The following is a 19,262-nucleotide window of genomic DNA, read 5'->3' as shown; positions in this document are numbered from 1 at the left end:
CCTTCCTTCCTCTTCTTCTTCTTCTTTTCTCTTTCTTCTTTCTTTCTTTCTTTCTTCTTTCTTTCTTTCTTTCTTTCTTTCTTTCTTTCTTTCTTTCTTTCTTTCTTTCTTATTTTCTTTTTCTTTCTTCCTTTCTTCCTTTCTTCTTCTTTCTTTCTTTCTTTCCTTTCTTTCTTTTTTCTTTTTTTTTGTTTAAAATATTACAGATGTACCTTTTTGTCCTCAATGACCCACTCCATCCCATCCCCCTCCCCAGTCCCTCTCCCCACCATTGTCCATGTCCTTGGGTTGTGCATATATGCATATAAATTCTTTGGTTACTCTCTTCCCCTCCACCCACCCTCCTCCATCCCTCTGACATTCGTCAGTCTCATCCATGCTTCCATGTCATTGACTCTATTCTGTTCATCAGTTTATTAAGTTCTTTAGATTCCACATATAAGCGAAATCATGTGATGTTTGTCTTTCTCTGCCTGGCTTATTTCACTTAGCATAATATTCTCCATACCGTCCCAAATGGTACAAGATCCTTTACAGTTGCGTAGTATCTAGAAGGTTTTCAATGAGCACAATATCATTTGTCCTAGAGCCTCCACCCAGGACCACAGGACCCTTGGAATGCCCCACCCCACCTACAGCAAGCACTAAACAGCACAGTTTGCTGATCTCTAGACAAGTGCCTTTCTTCTGGAGCTCCCTTCCCACTTACTTCCATTCTGGAGGCATCTCTAGATTGTGACCGGCCTGGAAACTGTTCTGCACCTTCTACCACAGGCTGCAAGGCCCAGCAGGACCCCAGGCAGGCAGAGTTACAAACACAATACAGACCCTGGAGGCAGGGCAACATTATGTCCTTCATTCTCTGCCTGAGTATGACTCCCTGGGGTCAGATCTGGCCTCAGTCCTCCTCTACCACAGGCTGGCTGAGTGATTTTGGGTAACTTATGTAACCTCTCTGAGCCTCAGTTTCCCCATTTATAAAATGTGAGTAGCTGTAAAGATTAAATGACAAACTACATGTGAAGTAATGAGCACACAGCCTGAAATATTCAATAAATATCAGATGCCATTTCTAGCAACATCATTCCAGGTCTCCTGTTAGACATTCTGTCAAGTGATCATACTCTAGCCATAATAACCTGGCCATAATGAGCACTTAAAAAAAAAAGTTTTCAATAGAAGTATTCAGAAAAGTACACATTAGCATAGAACTCAATGAGCTGGCTATAGGATCAGAACTCGGATCAAGAAACAGAACATCATCAGTACTCTAGAGGCCTCTCATGCCGCTTCTATCCTGATTTCTGTCACCACAGATCCCATCACCTATTCTTGAACTTTATATAAATACAGTCATACAGTGTGTACTAAAAGTACCTTATGGCTTAAGAAGCCCTTTCATAGATATTACCTAATTTGCTTTTCCCCAAGCCCTATGAGATTAGGTTTTTCATTGTCCCTTTTTTATTGCTGAGCAGACAGAGTCTTCAGATATGGTCAATGACTTGCCCAAGGCTGAATGGTAAGCAAAGAGGCCAGGACTCTAATTCCAGGCTGGCCTTCTCTTGTCACCTTTCCACAACAGCAGGATACTTCCCACACATCACACCAGGCTCCCTCCCCAACACTATGCTGCCAGGAAAACTCTTCCTCCAGGATGCTTCCTTGAGTTGCTCAGAGGGAACCCTTCAGCCTGTTCTGCTTTTCCCCATTTCAGCTTCGATAGTGGGTCTTAACATGCAGCACGTCTGGGCATGTACCTGATAGGTGTGGGCTTACTTACTGCCTGCTGTGGGTTTGTGTGATGTGTCTGCCCATCTCTTCGCCACAAGCCTCTGGGGTCACAACCCCCAGAGGGCAGGGCAGACACATGCTTCTGTGGCCCATTCCACAACCTGTCTAGGTTGGATGGGGCTTGTTAGAGGCTGGGTAAGGTGGGGGCACCTCTGAATCAGGCCCTAGCCAGGTGGGAGCAGGTTACTTGCTTCCCTGGTATAATAGGAGGCTCTTTTCCTTGTCAGTCAGTCTCTAATGAGAGGCTTGAAACAAGAATGAACCAGGGCCAAGGATCCCTTTTCAAATCCTGATTCTGCAAATCATACAACCTTGGGCAAGTTACTTGCCTCTCCAAGTGTCAGCTTCCTCATTTATAAAAAATGATTGGACTAAATCTGACTTGACAAATTCGCTGTGCCCTGTGCTCATCTATGCCCCAGGTTGCACATGCTTGGCCCAGGACCTGTCTTGACTCAGCTGCAGGCACCACTGCAAATCAGCAGAAATGGGCACAGGAGGAACCTAGCTGACACTGTTGACCACTGCATCACCAGGTGCCTAGAGTCACTATGCCCCAAGAACCAGGGGAGAAAGGTCAGCAAGGGCTCATCCCTGAGATCCTGGGTCCATCTTCATAGTCCTCACACAGGGGCATCCTTCTCTTAGGTTCTCTGTCCCCATAGTCTCCACACCCCATCCTGTCTACTGCTCTCCATATAACTAACTCTGCATAGGAGTAAATGGATTTTTGGATGCACACAGTCCTCAGCTCACACTAGGTATCTAGAGGAACACCCCTGGGGCCCAGGCCTCTGCTCACAGAGCCTCCTTCTGACTCACTGGAGGGCAATGCCCCAACCTAGATCAGTTGGGGCTCCTCACCCATAGATGACCTCTGCTCTCGCCAGACATCCCTGTCCAGTCCATGTCAATGGCAATCTCACCTGAGTTAGAGGAGTAGGTGAAGTGCTTACGGCCAAGGTCCAGGCAGATCCAGGGTGTCTTAACCTTTGTCCAGCTCTCTTATGGGTTACACTAATTCCACAGTCCACCAGGGAAATGTGTTTCAAGATCCACACAACCAACATTTTAATCCTACATATCAGTGAGTTGAAGCAGCCCATCCAAGATTTCCGGAGTCAAGGCTCATTGCTAGCCTAGGGCTCCAGGACTCAGGGTCTCTGCAGACAAAGGGATCTCAAATAAAGCCATTCATTCAACAAATATTTATTGAGCACCTACTGTATTCCAGTACTGTCCTGGTTTGGGGATTGTAACTCTGAGAAACAGACACAGGCCCTGTGTCAGTGGAGTTTCTGCCTGGTGGGGAAGACAGACAATGACCTTTGCTCACGTCCTGAAGCATCCAAGGGTGGCCTGGCTTGCCTTACCTTGCCTCACTCCCATTTACATCCATTCTCCCCAAGGTGAGCTGCTTAAGTTCCTTCTGTGCTGGGTGCTGGAAGCTGGAGCCGAGATACCAACTGGCTCCTTGTAGAGGCATTGGCCAATGTGGAGAAGCCACGCATATAGAGGAATGGGAAATTCTATGGTTCAGTTGTGTGACCTTGTGCAAATTACTCAAGCTCTCAGAGCATCCATTCTCTCCTGAATCAAATAGAACTAATAACCCCTACAGTGTAGGGTTGCTGTGAGGATTTGCGAAGACATATGAGGAAGGACACTTGAGATACAATGAGAACAACAGCATTATTGACCCAGGAATATAGGGCAATGATCATCTCAACTCCAGCACCTGAAACCCAAAGTCAAGCTATGAGTGCCCCTCTCTGCTAACTGTCCTCCCCAAAGAAGAACTGAGGGGAAGAGAGACAGTCCAACAGCAGCCTGCTGGGTCACACTCTACTGTTGGAAATGCGCTCTCAGCTGATTTTCCACTGCTCACAGAATCTAATTGCTGTAATTGCTGGTGTACTTCCAATTTGCACCCTACTTGGCAGATCTCATGTTCTAGCCTATTTACTTTAGACTCTGGCAGGACTCTTACTTTTCAAAGCAGAGTGAAATGGTGCTATTTTACCTCAAACTGATGAGCTTTCTCCACCTAATTGCTAACTCTGTACTCTTAGATTTGGGTGATCTGATCTTGGACTTTGATGGGGTGTCTACACATCACCAAGCCTCATAGAGCTCAAAAAAGCCAGCCAGTCGCCCCTGTCTTCAGCGATCTGCCACCAGGACCCCAATGTAGCATCTAAGATTCAGAAGATATCTGTATGCATTTTATAAGGCCCAGTCCAGTGACATCGGTGGCTGTCCTGTCACACAAGAGGTACTTAGGAAATGTGTGCTATATTTTCTATTTCTGTGGTGTCAATTGTTACTTCTCCTCTTTAATTTCTAATTTTATTTATTTGGGTCCTCGCTTTTATCTTTATGAGCCCAGTTAAAGGCCTATCAATCTTTTTATCTTTTAAAAGAACCAGCTCTTGGTTTCCTTGATCTTTTGTATTGTTTTTGTCTCTATGTCTTTATTTCCACTCTGATCTTCATTATTTCCCTCCTTCTACTTACTTGGGGCTTTGCTGTTCTTTTTCTAGTTCTTTTAGGTGTAAAATTAGACTGTTTATTCCAGATTTTTCTTGCTTCTTGAAGTAGGCCTTTGTTGCTATGGACTTTCCTCTCATGACTGCTTTTGCTGTCTCTTAGAGTTTAGGTGGTTGTGTGTTCATTTTCAAGTCTCAGAGTTACTTTTGATTTCTTCCTTGATCTCATTGTTTAATAACATTTTATTTAGCTTCCATGTGATTGTATGTTTTTCAGGTTTTTTCCCCCATAATTGATTTCTAATTTCATACCATTGTGGTCAGAGAAGATGCTTCATATGATTTCAATCTTCTTTAATTTATTAACACTTGTCTTGTGTCCTAACTTGTAGTCTATTCTAGAAAATGTTCAATGTGTACCAGAAGAGAATGTACAATCTGCTGTCTGGGGTGAAATGTTCTGTAAATATCAATTAAATCCATCCAGCTAGTGTGTCATTTAAGGCCATTGTTTCCTTGTTGATTTTCTGTCTGGAAGATCCATCCACTGATGTCAATGGGGTGTTAAAATCCCCTACTATGCCTGTATTACTGTCAATCTCTCCCTTTATGTCCATCAAGATTTTCTTTATATATTTAGGTCCTCCTATATTGGATGCACTTATGTTTACAAGGGTTATATCCTCTTGTTGTACTGACCCCTTTAGCATTGTCTCTTATTATGGCTTCTGTTTTGAAGTCTATCTCGTTAGATATAAGTATCGCTAACCCAGCTTTGTTTCATTTCCATTTACATGAAATATGTTTTTTCCATCCCTTCACTCTCATCCTGTGTGAATCTTTTGTTCTCAGGTGGGTCTCCTGTAGACAGGATATATATGGGTCTTGTTCTCTTATCCATTCAACCACGGATAAGAGATTGATTGGAGCATTTAATCCATTTGCACTTAAAGTAATTATTGATAGGTACTTATCTATTGTCATTTTATTCTTTATACCTTCATTCTTCTTTTTGTTCTTTCTGCTTCTTAAAGAAGATTATTTAACATTCTTGCAACACTGGTTTGGTGGTAATGAATTCCTTTTGCAATTTTTTTTTTTCTGGGAAGCTCTTTATTTCACCTCCAAAAATGATCGCCTTGCTGGGTAGAGTAGTCTTGGTTGTAGGTCCTTGCTTTTCGTCACTTTTAAACAACTTGCTGACTGGTTTTTTAGAGCCAGAGTTTGCTGTGCTGCTGGCTACTTTTCTATCATGACCGGTCAGCAGGTTTTAAAATTATTTAAATTAATGTAAGTCCAGACATGAGTTATCTCATGACAGGTCAGCAATGTTCAGACACAGAAACATGTGTATACTTATGACTGGTCAGAAAGGTGTTATAATATTTCATGCCAATCCCTTCTGGCCTGAAGTGTTCCTGTTGAGAAATCATCTGACAGTCTTATAGGAGCTCCCTTGTAGACAATTTACTGTCTTTCTCTTGCTGCTCTTAAGATTCTTTCTTTGTCTTTAACATTTGCCAGTTTAATTATGATGTGTCTTGAACCTTTTTGGGTTCATCTAGATTTGGACTCTGTGCTTCCTGGATGGGTGTGTCTTTTCTTCTTCACCAGGTTAGGAAAGATTTCAGTCATTATTTCTTGCTCTCTCTCTTCTCTTTCTGGAACTCCTATGATGCAGATATTGTTATACTTGATGTTGTCCCAGAGATCCCTTATACTTTCTTAATTTTTTAAAATTCTCTTTGTTGCTCTGCTTGGCTATTTTCTGTTATTTGTCCTCTAATTTGCTGATTTGATCCTCTGCTTCATCTAACCTGCTGTTGGTTCCTTCTAGAGTATTCTTCAATTCAGATATTGTACTCTTCATTTCTGATTCTTTTGACACAAAAGTTTGACTCTCTGTATTAGGTAGATCTGCTATGACTCCCAAACTTGTTATGGTGTCTTTATGTTGTAGGTGTCAGTGACACAATCTTCCAGATCAGATGAGCTAGGTACTCAAGGAATGTCTCTTGTCTGGGTTATGTGTGCCCCCCTGTTGTAGTTGAGACTTGAATGCTGTTGGCCCATTTGTGGGTAGGGTTAACCTTCAAGCTGACTGACTATAAGGATAGACCTTGATCAAGCTAAGCTGCTATGCAGGGGATGCCCCCAGAGGTAGAGGTCTGGTGCCTGCCAAGACACTCCACCTTTAGTGTCCCACTTTTGTGGCTAGTTGGGTCAAGCTCTGGTGTGGTCTGTAGCCCACCAGTGGTTGTGTGATTCTGGTTACACCTGGGAGTGGTTCCAGTGCAGGTCAATGTAAGACACTGCCTGAAACTGGTCTTAGGCTACATGTCTACAGCTACCATGCAATTCATGTTTGTGGTTGCCTGTACTTGGCCTGAGTGTGCACAGGAGGGGCCAAGCTGTGTACAAGTGTTGGCTTCTTCCAGCTCTGAGCAAGGGGCAGATCCATAAAAGATCCTGTGCACCCTGAGGTGTGCCTCCACCTGTCAGCCACTCTGCCTCTCCCTGGGGTTGCCTAGTCTTCCTTGTGAGCCTTCTGAAGAAAGACAGTAGAGTGGGCCCAGGCTGGCCACAACCCACAGACCCTTCCACAAGGTGTGAGCTTGATAGGGCAGGGTGACCAGGATAGGGATGGTAGGGCTAGTGGGTCTCCTGCTTGAGGGCTGTGCAGTTAGGCACTCAATGGAGGGAAAGTAGTCCCTACTCCAGAGCCATACCACTCAGTTTCTGCCAGAGTTGCCGACCCTAGGTCCCCCAGGTTCAGGTTGGGTGCAGCCAGACAGCCCTTTTTTGGAGCAAACTTGGTAGGGCAGAGCCCCCAGGAATTGGAAGGGCAGGTTAAATGAGTCTCCCATGGGGGGGGGGGGCGCAGGCTGAGCTTGCATAGGGGTAACAATGCCCTACCATGTCGGAGCCACACACCCCAGCACCCATCTGAATCCGGGACAAGAGCCTCTGAGGGAGATGTCCTCCAAAGGTTCCAGCTCTGTGCAGCACTCTGATTCCCCCTGAGGGACCAAGCTCAGCAGGGTGGGGCCACCAGAAGTCAGAAAAAGCCAAGATAATCACCAGGTGGGGAACAGTTGGGTTCCAGCTGTGCATGTGTTGGGGAAGAATGGCTGCCATTCCAAAGCTACACAGCTCAATGACTGTCTGAGTCTCAGCCAAGAGCTTCTCCAGAAAAAGAGCACACCAAAGGTCCCTATTGGATGCAGTCAGCAGACCTTTCTCTAGGACTCAAGCTCAGTAGGGGGTGTTGCCAAAGTTGGAGGAACGGGATAGCACACTCCTCTGGTGGGTGTTGTAAGAATAGGAGTGGGAAAATGGAGTCTGAGGGCAATGTGATATAAGGACTCAGAACAGGTGGACCTTGGTGGCTGACCCTACAGATATCTCTCGTCAGGCCACACTACCCAGATCTTTTCTGTATGACTCCCATATGCCCTGAGTTGCCTTTCCACTCCCAGTGTCATGGGTGAGTGTTCAAGAGCAAGACCCTGTGTGATGGCCATTTAAGAGGGCACCTGGGTTTCTAGCAGATTCCCATCTCTTCCAGGCAGTCAAAATCCCTGCTGATTTTCACAGGTAGATACTATGTGGGCTCCTTTTCCTGGCTGTGGTATTCTGAGTTGAGGAGCCTGGAGTGAGGTTCAGACCCCAAGTTCCTCAGTAGGGGACTTTTGTAGTGGAGATATTCCTCCAGGTACTCAACTGCTGCACATGGGTGTGGGGGCCAGCCCTTTCAATGTTTCTGCCTTTCCTATCAGTCTCTGTGGCTTCTGTAAATCTGTTGTTATAATACTTCTGGTCAGCTAGCCTTCCATTAGTCATTCAGGCTGATTTCTCTATAATTTAGCTGTAACAATGGTTTGGTGCCAGGAGGAGGTGTGGGTAGCTCCCACCTACTCGGTAGCCATTCTGGAATCCCCAGAGAAATGTGTGCTCTAAATAGATGTACGGAATCTCAACATAGCCGTATGGCCATGGATCAGGCACATGCTCATAAGCTAAGTCCTAGCCTTGGCCATTTATCTGAATCTCCCAGACCATCATCTTCCTGGCTACAGGACTTCATTTGGGGAATAGAATCTTGAAGGAGACTGAGTCCTGGCTTTCCTTTTTGTCCATGTGGCACCTTCATACCCTGAAAGCTGGAATGTGAGGAAGGGTAGAAGTGTTCCATGGGGTTCCAAGGAGGGGTAAAACAAAGACTTAGAAGAAGTACATTTGGCTCAATATAAGTTAAAGCCTTTGGGTATTTTTTGAAGAAAATTCCTAGCATTTTCTGAGCACCTTCTACATGCCAGACAGTATGTTGAGTGTTCTCACACTCCCTGGTTACAGCTGCCTGGAGTGGGTCGGCCTGCCTCACGATTGGTCAAGAGCATGGTTCAGACTGCCAAATTTATATCTGCCTCCACCACTTACTAGTAAGTCACCTTGGGTAAGCTATGCAATTCTCTGGGCCCCAGTTTGCTCATTTTTAAAATAAGACAACAATAGTCCCTACTTATAGGATTGTTTGAAGATCAACTTAATGTACATAAAGCATCCAGAACATAGTACATGCTCAATAATGTTAGCCTTCAGAAGATGGGGAGGAGGCGCAGGAGGAGGAGGAAGAGCAGCAGCTGAGGCTGGATAACTAGCCAGTGGAGATCCTGCTGTAATTGAGAGGAGAACAGCAGGTGAGATACTGAATGAATGATCTCAAGTTCCTTCCAGGAATAAGATTCTATGAGTCATTTAACCTCTCGGGTTTCCATTTTCCTAGCAATTCCCTAGGCATTGCCATTCCTGGAAAAACGCTGCTTTATTCTGTATAATATTCTCAACCTTGGGAAGAGCAGGTGTACCCAAGGATCACTCTCTCCACTATCTGTGCAGGCTGCTGATGGCCTTCAGAAGGTTCTGAGTGTGTGGACAGAGCCTTTTTAAGAGGGCAGGAGTACTGCATCCTGATCCAACCTCCCAATCAAATAACTCTATTGTTTTCAGCTAGTTACTAAAATCCTGAGAGTCTGGAATGATATTTCCTACATGCCCCACCTGTCAGATTTGTGGCCCTGTGAGATTATCGGGGGAGGAGCAAAAACCACCAAGAACATCATAAGTCTTTGAATATGTGATACCCACCAGGAAGTGGCATTGGCAGCTCCAGCATAAGGGCACATTGTGCTGATGGAGGCTTGGGGGTGGATGAGGGTTGGTGAGAAGCTACACCACTTTCCCTCAGGAAATGATACCATAAATCCACTTTAGTCTCCTCCACTTCTCAAAAAGACTCTGCTGCCTCCAGAAAGAGAGATGCCCAAACTCCCATCCAGTCATCAGCCTTGCTGGGGACATTATTCTGTCATGATCTTATGAACTCAACAAGGCCAGAGGGACACTATAAAGGCTGATAATAACCACAACTTTAATAGCAGTGCTCCACCAGATTTCTTCCAGAGATGCCTCGTCATGACTCGGAAAATCCAAACCCCATGAGTAGCCACGCCAGCTAGCTGGGCCCTGGGGCCCTAGAGGGCATGGTGCTTAGACTAACCCTGGTGGGTCTGGGCAGGGCAGGGCAGGGCAGGGCTGCTGGAACCTCATTGAGCTCCATCAATGCTCAAACTTTGTGGTGCATGAGGAGGTTTCATCAATGCTTCATTTCACTGCCTTTTCACCATGGATGGCTTCCATGTTGCAAAAGGTTTACAAAGGATTCAGGGACCACTGTGGTAGCTCTGTTAGGAGTGGTCTTTACTTGATTCTCAACACTGCCAATGACCTCTCACTCAGGCGTCAAAGAAATCAAGCCAAGAAAAGATAAGCATCAGAGTGTACCAAGGGTCCACTGTCCCCTCCATGCCTGGCCTCCTTGCCTATGAAATGAGGAATAGAAGTAGTGAGGTAGCAAGAGGGGAAATCAAGAAAATTAGGAGAGGATCAGTGCCTATTTCACATACGTGTGCATGTGTGCACACATGTGCATGCACCCACACATGCACACAGAAATTCTTACCAACAGCATTTTAAAACAGACCACCTGGATATAAATTTCAACTCTTCTTCTTACTAGCTATGGAACTTTGGGGTAATCATCTCTGATCTCAGCTCCCTCATTTGCAAAATGGGTATAATAATAATAATACCTTAATGTTATTAATTGGATGAACTAAGATAATGTACCTGCTCATATTTTTAGACGTAGGTATAATGCCCATTAAGCTCCTTGCCCAAAGCCACATCTACTGGAAGAGCTGGGACTTGAATCCTGAGCAAGCAGATCCAGGAGTGGCCAACCACTGCACCACACAGCCTCTGGGGGAGGGCGGGGTGCTCCACTCAGGCCACAAGCACAGGCAGAAAGAAGCAAAGAGCGGCCCCTAAAAAGTGACAACAGCACTTTTCTTCTTGAACCCAGTCTCCCTACTGGGGGTCCTTGTTGGGCTAGAGAGCAAAAACCACCCCAGCTGCCCCAGTCCCCCAAATGTGCCTCCTTCTTCCACAGCATACTAAACTTTTCTGCTTTATTAAGTGTGCCTTGTAGCCAGCCTCTCATACATCTTAACCACCTCTGGGCTATTAGTTTCTCATTGTATTGCATCCTCCTCTGTAAACCTGGCCCTTAAACTCCAATTCTAAACATGTGTACACTCCACAGCACTGTCCCAGGCCACTGCTCTGACTCCCCTGTCCCGGAGCCTTCACTGAAGTGGGAAATCTGTTAGGTACAGTTTATTATGTGCCCATGTTGAAAGGAAACTGAGGCAGCAATAAGTAGCTTGGATTTCCCGATTCCAAGCCAGTTCTCTTCCACTGGTCCACAACATACCCCTCCCACCCAAAGAAGCCCCCAAGACTCTGTGCATACTCTGGCTTCCATTTCAGCCTCTCTTTGACCAAAATACCCCCAGCACCCCAAAGACAGATAACCACCACCATCTGGTTTCCTCTGCTTCCTCTGAGCAAATTCTCCCGAGAAAAGCCTGAGGAGAAGGAAGGGCCATGAGGGCTGACTCCCAGGTGAGGGCGGGGCTGACTTCAGGAGGTGAGGGCAGGACTGACACACAGGTGAGGGCAGGGCTGACTTCCAGGTGAGGGCAGGGTTGACTTCAGGTGAGGGCAGGGCTGACTTCAGGTGAGGGGCAGGACTGACATACAGGCGAGGGCAGGGCTGACTTCAGGTGAGGGCAGGGGCTCACCGGGGTCAGGAACCTGCCCAGGACCTTTCACAATGAATGGCAAGCCAGCCTCAAATTCAGGATTGAGTGACAACTGAAAGGCTGTGGACTCACTCCCCAACCCTAAGAAATGGTTGGATACAGAAGCTGGCACTTTGTGGGTAGACATAAAGGAGATAAAAGAGTCATAGCCATAAAAAAGTGCGATCTTTAGAAGGACCCCAGGGCACACCACTCCCGGAGGAAGAAGGTCCAAATAGCCCTCCCCCCCCCCCCACATCCACATTCTATGCATTTATCTCTGTAACAAACATTTGTTAAGCATGAGTTGAGGTCACTTAAATAAGAAAGATATTTATTGAATACCTACTCTGTGCAAGACACTTGGGACAGGACTGACCTTGAGCAAAGCACGTGTGGGTTCCTGGCCCTCTCAGAGAAGCTCCATTCCAGGTCCCCTGGAGGGGACAGACACAGGTGAGCAACTTTAAGAGCAGTGAGGACTGGGCACAGGGGTCCCAGTGCCATGAGGGGAGAGCAGAGAGGGCTCATAGAGGTTGTGGAGGTAGAATTCAGTCATCAGAAATGCCTAGAACCAGCCCCCTCTGCAGCACACCCTCACACAAGACTTCTCACCTGCTGTCTAGGAACTTCACCGGCCACCCAGGCCCCATCCCAAGATGCTCCAGTCACCTCCCTCACAGCATGTGTGCAACAAATTTAAGAGCTTTCCCTCAGACATGCTTCACCTCTGGCTTCCCCATTTCTGAAAGTGGCGTCACATTCTTTGCCTCCAGGGCTAAAAATCTCAAAGTTCTCTCCTAACACTTCCTGTTCCATCTGCTAGTTCCATTCTGTCAGTGTGTTCTCTCCTTTGGAAATGTACTCCTCAATGCACTCCCCTTTTGCCTTCAGCCACTCCCCCCGCACCCTTTCCACCCCAGCCCTCAACTCCTCTCTTGGCACTACACTCCTCTGCCCAAGGATCCTCAGCATGTCCCCAAACCCAATGTGTCAACCTAAACCTCTTCTCTTTGGCTTTCAAGGTCCTCCTGAGTTCAGTTAGTTCTGCCCTACCCCTGCCCACCAAAGACCTTCCTTCCCTTACCTCACCCAATCCTCAGGACATCCCCTGCCCCCACTGCCTGTGCAGCCCTCCTCACCCATGAAGTCCTTCCCCTGTCACTGAGTTCCAGCCCCATCTTTGCTGGTGACCAGTGCACAACCACACACACCTCGTGTTCCAGTCCTGGGTGTGTCCACCTGTGCTCTCCATGCAAATGATCCACTGCCGAAGGTGCTCCTACCTAGGCAATCCCTGCGGGGCCGTGTGTAAATGATGTACTTACATTTAATGGATTCTGTAGTTTAATAAAACCTATGATGAATCTTTTGATAAAGAGCCTCTACCTCCCTTTTTCAGGCCCAAGAATAGGGGAAGGAGCTGGGGTTCTGGACTGCTCCCATCTGTGAAGTAGCACAGGGCATCCCACTGCAGGGCCTCCTATGGCCCCCCTTCCATCATCTGTAAAAAAGGAGATGCTTCCATCTAACTCATGGGGAAGCTGGGATGACTGAGTGAAATAAGCAGAGTGCTCAAACAATGCAATGTTAAATTGATTCCCTTCCTCCTTCCCATAATTCACCTCAGCTGAGACAGTTGTGTAAGTTTTTTTACATTGGATTTGCTAAATATAAAGCATACCCTATTTTATGTAACCAAATGTTATAATCAATTAACAACTATTTTTGTATGTTCCCACTATGAGCAGGGGTCAGTTTATGGGATGTAGAAGGACAGTATTTGCTTGGTTAGGAACCCAGGATGCGAAAAGGCACCAGGCAAAGGCTTTGCTCCTCAAGGGATTTGCCTTCTGGGTAAGGAGACAAACAGGGGTAGATGATTATCAACAGCAGGCAAGAGCAGGAAGCTAAAATATTGCCACAAAGAGCCAGGTGAGCCCGGCCAGCTGTGCGTTAGTGGTTGAGCGTCGACCTGGGATCCAGGAGATCGTGGTCCGATTCCTGGTCTGGGCACATGCCCAGGTTGCAGGCTCCATCCCCAGTCGAGGGCATGCGGGAGGCAGCTGATCAATGACTCTCGTCATTGATGTTTCTATTTCTCTGTTTCCCTCTCCCTTCCTCTCTCTGAGATTAATAAAGATATGTTTAGAAAAAAAAAAAGAGGCAGGTGGAAGGAGCCCACTCAGGGGTGCTAAGTGGGCACCTGCTGGGAAGCCCCTTACATTGACAAATGGCATTCCCATCCACTCACATTCTTGCTGAAACAATCCTTTCAAGCAGGTGAGATTATCCCCATTTTACAGGTGAGGCAAGTGACGTTAAGCAATTTGTTCAAAGTCACTCAGGGAGTTACACAGGGATAAAAGCTTAGGTTTTCCCTGCTGGGAAAACCTGATTGGGGGTGTAGTTCCCAGGAGGAGGAAAGAAAACAGTCCTGGTGGTATGAAGGTGGGCAGAGGGTCGCATCCAGAGGCATAAAGCTAGGGCCAGACTGTGAATGGCCTGAACCTCCAAGCTGCTACGTGGGAATTCTATCCAGTACCCCAGGGGACCACTGAGGGCTCTTGAATTGGGTCACATGTCACAAGCATCTTTATTTGCAGGAAGGCAGGTGTGGCCTCAGGCTGCCCAGGGAAGACACTGTGTTAGCATAACCCAGGGGTAGACCACTAAAGCCCGAAGTGAGGACAGTGGCAGTAGGAAAGGAAAGATCAGACAGGGCACCAGAAGTCCTCAAAAGAGCTGAGAGGACTGAAGTAATAAAGATAGCAGAGTGGGGTGAGGAGGCAAGGGAAGAAGGTGCCCAGAGGTCCCAGGGGTCAGGCATCATGCCTTGGAGAACCTGGAACTCCTTCTGCAGGAGCAAGTAAAGAGAGACAGCTGCCTAGGGTTAGGGTGGTGGGAGATCCTGGGTGCTGGGGCAGCCAGTCTAAGGGCTGAGAGAATGCAGAACCAAGAATTAGCTAGACCCCAGACCCTGGGTAGGGTTGGGAAGCCAACCTTTCAGCCCCATAGGGAGAAAAAAGTGTTGAGTTGACATGGGAAAGCATGAAGAGGAACTGAAGCATGGGATGGGGAGAGGGGAGGATGAACAGCTTTAGAAGCAACAAGTAGCAGCAAAAGACCACTGGGCTGGGTGTCCAGAGGCCTTGGGTGTGGCTGCAGAGACTTGGAAGTCATTTAACCTGTAGGAGACTCGGTTTCTTGGGAATCAATAACACCTCCTTACAGGGTGGTAGTGCAGATCAAATACTGGTAGGTTCCTAGTAGAAATCAAATAAAGTAGTGTTTCTAAAAAGCATTTGGAAAACTGTGGAACTTTGCCCTGGTTGGTGTGGTTTGATGGTGAAAGCATTGACTTGTACACCAAAAGGTCACAGGTTTGACTTCCGTCAAGGGCACGTAACTGGGTTGCAGGTTGAATCCCTGCCCCCTGGGTCAGGCTGTGTGTGGGAAGCAACCAATTGATGTGTCTCTCTCACATTGCTGTTTCTCTCTCCCCCTTTCCCCTCCCTTTCACTCTCTCTGAAAATCAACAGGGAACAAAACCTGTGGCTCATACACACACACCGGATTAGTACTACGCATGAATAACAAGATGCTTACTTTCCACACCACTGCCCGCCCCACCAGCAACACAACACGGGCTCCCTCCTCTTCCTCCTTACTGCTCCTCTTGTTTTCCCAATAGTTGCCCTTCACCCCTTCCTTCCATCGTGGTGGCGCAGAGAGCACATCAGAGGTAGCTGAGGCCTGCTCTCCAAGAGCCCCTGCTTCCCAGCAGCTGGGACCTCCCTGGAGCCTCCACTTCTTTCCCACTATATAAAAGTTCCCTCACCATCCTCAGGGAAAATCAAACTGGAAAGCCGGACCAAAAAGTTGACCTAGTCTCTGGGAAGAACTTTCAGTGCTGGGGAAAATGTTAGCCAATGATCAAGATGGCCTTAGAGGGGAGAATGGGGAAAGCACAAAAAATAACCAGAATCTCCTCTCAACCCCTCTCCACTAACCCCTGCCTCTTCCCCACCAGGTATTCCCCAGAGCTCGGGGGCCAGCCTTGCCTTTGGTCTCAGGCAGCAGGTCCAGAGGAAGAGTGGGAGACAAAGCTAGTGAGGCAGGCAGAAACTACACCCAGGCCACAGAAGGCTCCACACAGAAGGCTCACTCCACAAGAAATAAACAAAATATGGAAAATCAAACAAACCCAGACACCGTAATGTGTGCTTATTAGATTAACTCTCCAAAGGGTCATGACCTTGATGAACACATCCAGTCAGTGAGGAAAATAATAAACCTGATTAATAATGAGACATGAGCTGCAGCTTCAGCACAATCAGCCTCATGATGCCCAACGGTGTTCCAGGGGATTCCTTCCAGGGTGGAGGAGACACAGCTGACCTCTCCAGGCCCCTGCCTCCACCCCAGAGCACAGGCGCTAGGGAAGAAAAGCAGAGCCAGGTCTCTCAGGAGACCACTGCCAACCCAGAGCGCCTCTGTCCCAAACAGCCACTGCAGGTGCTCCTGGAAGTGTCTGGTCGCCCCAGTGACTCACAGGGAACTTAAGTGAAGGTGGTTCTCCTTGTTCCTGACAGGGCTCCACGCTCTTGGCAAGTCCTGAGATGCCCACCACTGCCCCAGCCCAGAGCTGCCCGTTTCCACACGACCCAGGCCCTTAGGAGACATGCCCAGAAGGGCCGCTGGAGGGAGGCGGGAGACGGCACCGCGCGGCACACCCGCAGCAGCTCCAGGAGGACGGCAGCACGGCCCGAGCTGTGCGGCCACAGGTCCAGCGGAGAAGCTCCGCCGTCGCTCTGCCACCGCCGGCAGGCAGAGGGCCCTGGGCCAGCCCTGCGCCGTCTCCGCCACCCCGAAGGCCCTGGCCAGCTCCCCTAGGGCTCCAGCTGCTGCCTCCTCACTGTCCCGGCTCCGGTCCTGTCAGGGCCGAGACCCACGCGTGCCCGGCGCGGGTCTGGAGCTCAGCGCCCGCCAGGCCTCGGGGGAGACTGTCAGCCCCCCACTTGCCCACATGACGGTCGGTGAACCGGGGCGGGGCGGGGCGGACGGCGCTCCCTTAGTCCCGGGAAAGCGTCATTTCTGACAGGGCGCTGGGTCCCCAGGCGACCAGCGGGGGCGGGCGCGGTCCAGGCGATGTCAGCGAGCAGGGGAGGCGGCCTCCTGGGCTCCGGGCTGAGCGGGACGGGCGCCGCGGCCCGGGGACGGCCCGAGGGTGACGGGAGGGCGCGGGGGCCTCATGCGGGCAGAGGGCGGACGCGGGCCGGAGCGGCCGGAGGGGCCGGCGCGGGGGCCTCATGCGGGCAGAGGGCGGACGCGGGCCGGAGCGGCCGGCGCGGGGGCTCTGGGGCCGGGCGGGCGCAGGGCGGTGGGGATGGAGGCCGCGGGGACGAGCCCAGGCGGGAGGCGCGGGGAGCCGCGCGCAGCCGGCGGCCGGAAGGCGGGAGCGGGAGGAAGGGCGCGGGCGGGCGGGGCGTCGGGGCGGGCGCGGCCCGGGGGCCGGGGGGCCGGGGCCTCCAGGTACGGGACGCGGACGGGCGCGCTCCGGAGCCCGAGGCGGCGGGGAAGCCAGGGCGCGGGGACCCGAGCTGGGCCGGGCCCTGCCCTTACCTGGGCGGCTCCGCGCTCGGGCTGGGCAGGGCCAGGCTGCCCGCCGGGCCGGGCGCCGTTGCCTCCTCTCCTCAGCAGCAGCTGCGGCGACTCCGGCCCGATCCGCCCGCAGCGGAAGGTAGAGTCTGTGTCCGGCCGCGAGACGGGCGCGGGCGGCGCGGGAGGAGCGCGGCCCGGCGCGGGGCGCCGCCCCGCGGACAGCGCGGGAACTGCGGGGCCGGGGCCGGCCGGCGGGGGAGGGGTCGCCCCGGGCCCCCCGCGCGCCCGGCCGCCCCGAGCCTCCCCCTGCGCCCGAGGGGCGGGCGCGGCGGGTCCCCGCGGCCCGAGCAAACTTCCCGCCCCGGCGGGGTGCGCGCGGCGCCGGCCCCGAGCGGCGGGGCGGGGCGGGGCCGGGGCCGGGGCCGGGGGCCGGGGCCGGGGCCGGGCGAGCGCGGCGGCGCACCGACCGCAGAGACGCGGGCGCGCGGGCACCGGGTCCCGGGCGGAACGGCCCCCCGGCTGCGGCGGGCACAGGGCGCCGCCTGGCGGGGCTCGGGGGACGGCGCAGAGGCCGAGCGCGCCCTGCGAGACCGGGGAAGATGGGCTCTGGGAGGTTTCGTGGGGAGAGAAATGAAGGAAAGCGCCTCGCATTCGTGGTTCCACAGCACTGTTTCATCAACGCGGCCCTCGTGGGGGAGCTGCGGTCGAGCTGGGCCGCGCCCCTGAGGCGGCGGGCGGAAGGCGCAGCCCCGGAGCCGGGCCCGGCGAGCAGCGTCTTGAGCCGCAGCACCGGGCGGCCGAGCGCTCGGCCGGGGGTGCGCGTCCTGCCGGCGCAGCTGCCCCGGGGCCGGGCGCGGGGGAGCCGAGGCAGGAGGCCCGCAAACATTCGCTCCCCTTTTCTGACCCACAGGGTCTCCGTCCCGGACGGACAGGCCGCTCAGAGCCCGTCCTCCCTCGCGGCCTGCGCCCCGCACCACGCTGTCGCCCCACAGCCATCGGATTCCCTGCGAAGGGCTTGTTTCCAGACACCCCCGGGTGGGCCCTGGCTTAAAGGTTGGCGCCTGGGCCGCGGGACACTCACTGACACTGCACCACCCCCAGGGGCCGACCACTCTGCGCCCCGGGCTGCAGAGAACCGTGGGGACGAGATCGCTGTCTTCCACCCTCTAAAGTTACTTCAGATTCCGAAATGCCGAGCATGGGTCCTGGGCCTTTTACTAGAAGGATGCAAGGTCAGCAACACCACAGGGGCTTAAGTGTTTGGGAAGAAAAACACTAAGTGAAATGCTTCATCTTATCCTTTGCCTGGCGAGCTCATCCTCAGAGGCTCTTCTGGCGGAGAGGTTGCTGACGGGTCTGGAGGTAGCCTGGCTGTGGCCTCGTGAGGACCCCTTCCTGCAAGGATCGTCCTGACTTTCTCTCCCTTACTTAAGGTTTCTGCCGCAAGAAGCAGGAGCCCTCTACAAGCCGGATGGTGGGCAACAATTCAGGAGAAGCCTGCCTTTTGCCCCACCCTGGTTGCCCCCACCCACCACCCACTTGCCTGTCTCTTCCTTCTACTACTAGCTGCTGAGTTCTTTTGAGTACTCACTGCTTGCTCTTCAAGGTCTCTATTCCTGACTATCAGTGTCCTTTGCCAATCAAAATTTAATTCCAAGCAAACTAACTTCCCAAGCTCAGCTGGGGGTGGGGATCATATGGGGAGGTCAGTCCAGGTTAATTTTGAATTCCACAGCAAGGATATGTCAGAGGGGAATGAGGCTGGCCCAGCTGAACAATTTCTGAAGCTGCTGCCTTGAATGAGAAAGCAGAAGGGTTGGGATATGGGGCTCCTCTGGTGGCACCTCTTGTCTGAAGCACCTCTTGCAGCCAGCTGGTGTACTGTGCTAGATGGGCAGGGTTCAGTGTGCTTGGGCCTTATTGTTAAGCCTAGTGGATCTGAGCTCTGGTGGGTGGTTGTAGCTCACCAGGAGTTTGTTCTCCTGAATTTATTTTTAGCTTCTTCCTTCTTTGTTTTACCCGGCATCCTTGAAGAATGCTTTCTCTTAAATTTACCTACCATGTCTTTCCAAAAGTCCCTTTGAAGGTTTATCACAAGTCCACAAGGGATGCAATAGGGCCAAGTGAGGCACACAGTGACCAGGCGAAGTGTCCTCACTTTGCACAGTTG

At 50.9% G+C, this 19,262-nt stretch overlaps 1 protein-coding gene across 3 annotated transcripts in view; it reads right to left on the bottom strand.

Moving 5' to 3' along the window:
• Positions 1-17,296, bottom strand: part of GRIK4 (glutamate ionotropic receptor kainate type subunit 4) — a 415,903-nt gene extending 398,607 nt beyond the window's left edge. For all 3 annotated transcript variants that reach the window (XM_081122925.1, XM_081122927.1, XM_081122926.1), the window contains exon 1: positions 17,114-17,296. The gene's annotated coding sequence lies outside the window, so the exon portion shown is untranslated. The remainder of the gene's footprint in view (positions 1-17,113) is intronic.
• Positions 17,297-19,262: the final 1,966 nt, after the last annotated feature.

This window comes from Miniopterus schreibersii, assembly GCF_964146895.1.
Source record: "Miniopterus schreibersii genome assembly, chromosome: 20".
Lineage (NCBI taxonomy): Eukaryota > Metazoa > Chordata > Mammalia > Chiroptera > Miniopteridae > Miniopterus > Miniopterus schreibersii.
This window is presented reverse-complemented; position numbering and strand designations above follow the sequence as displayed.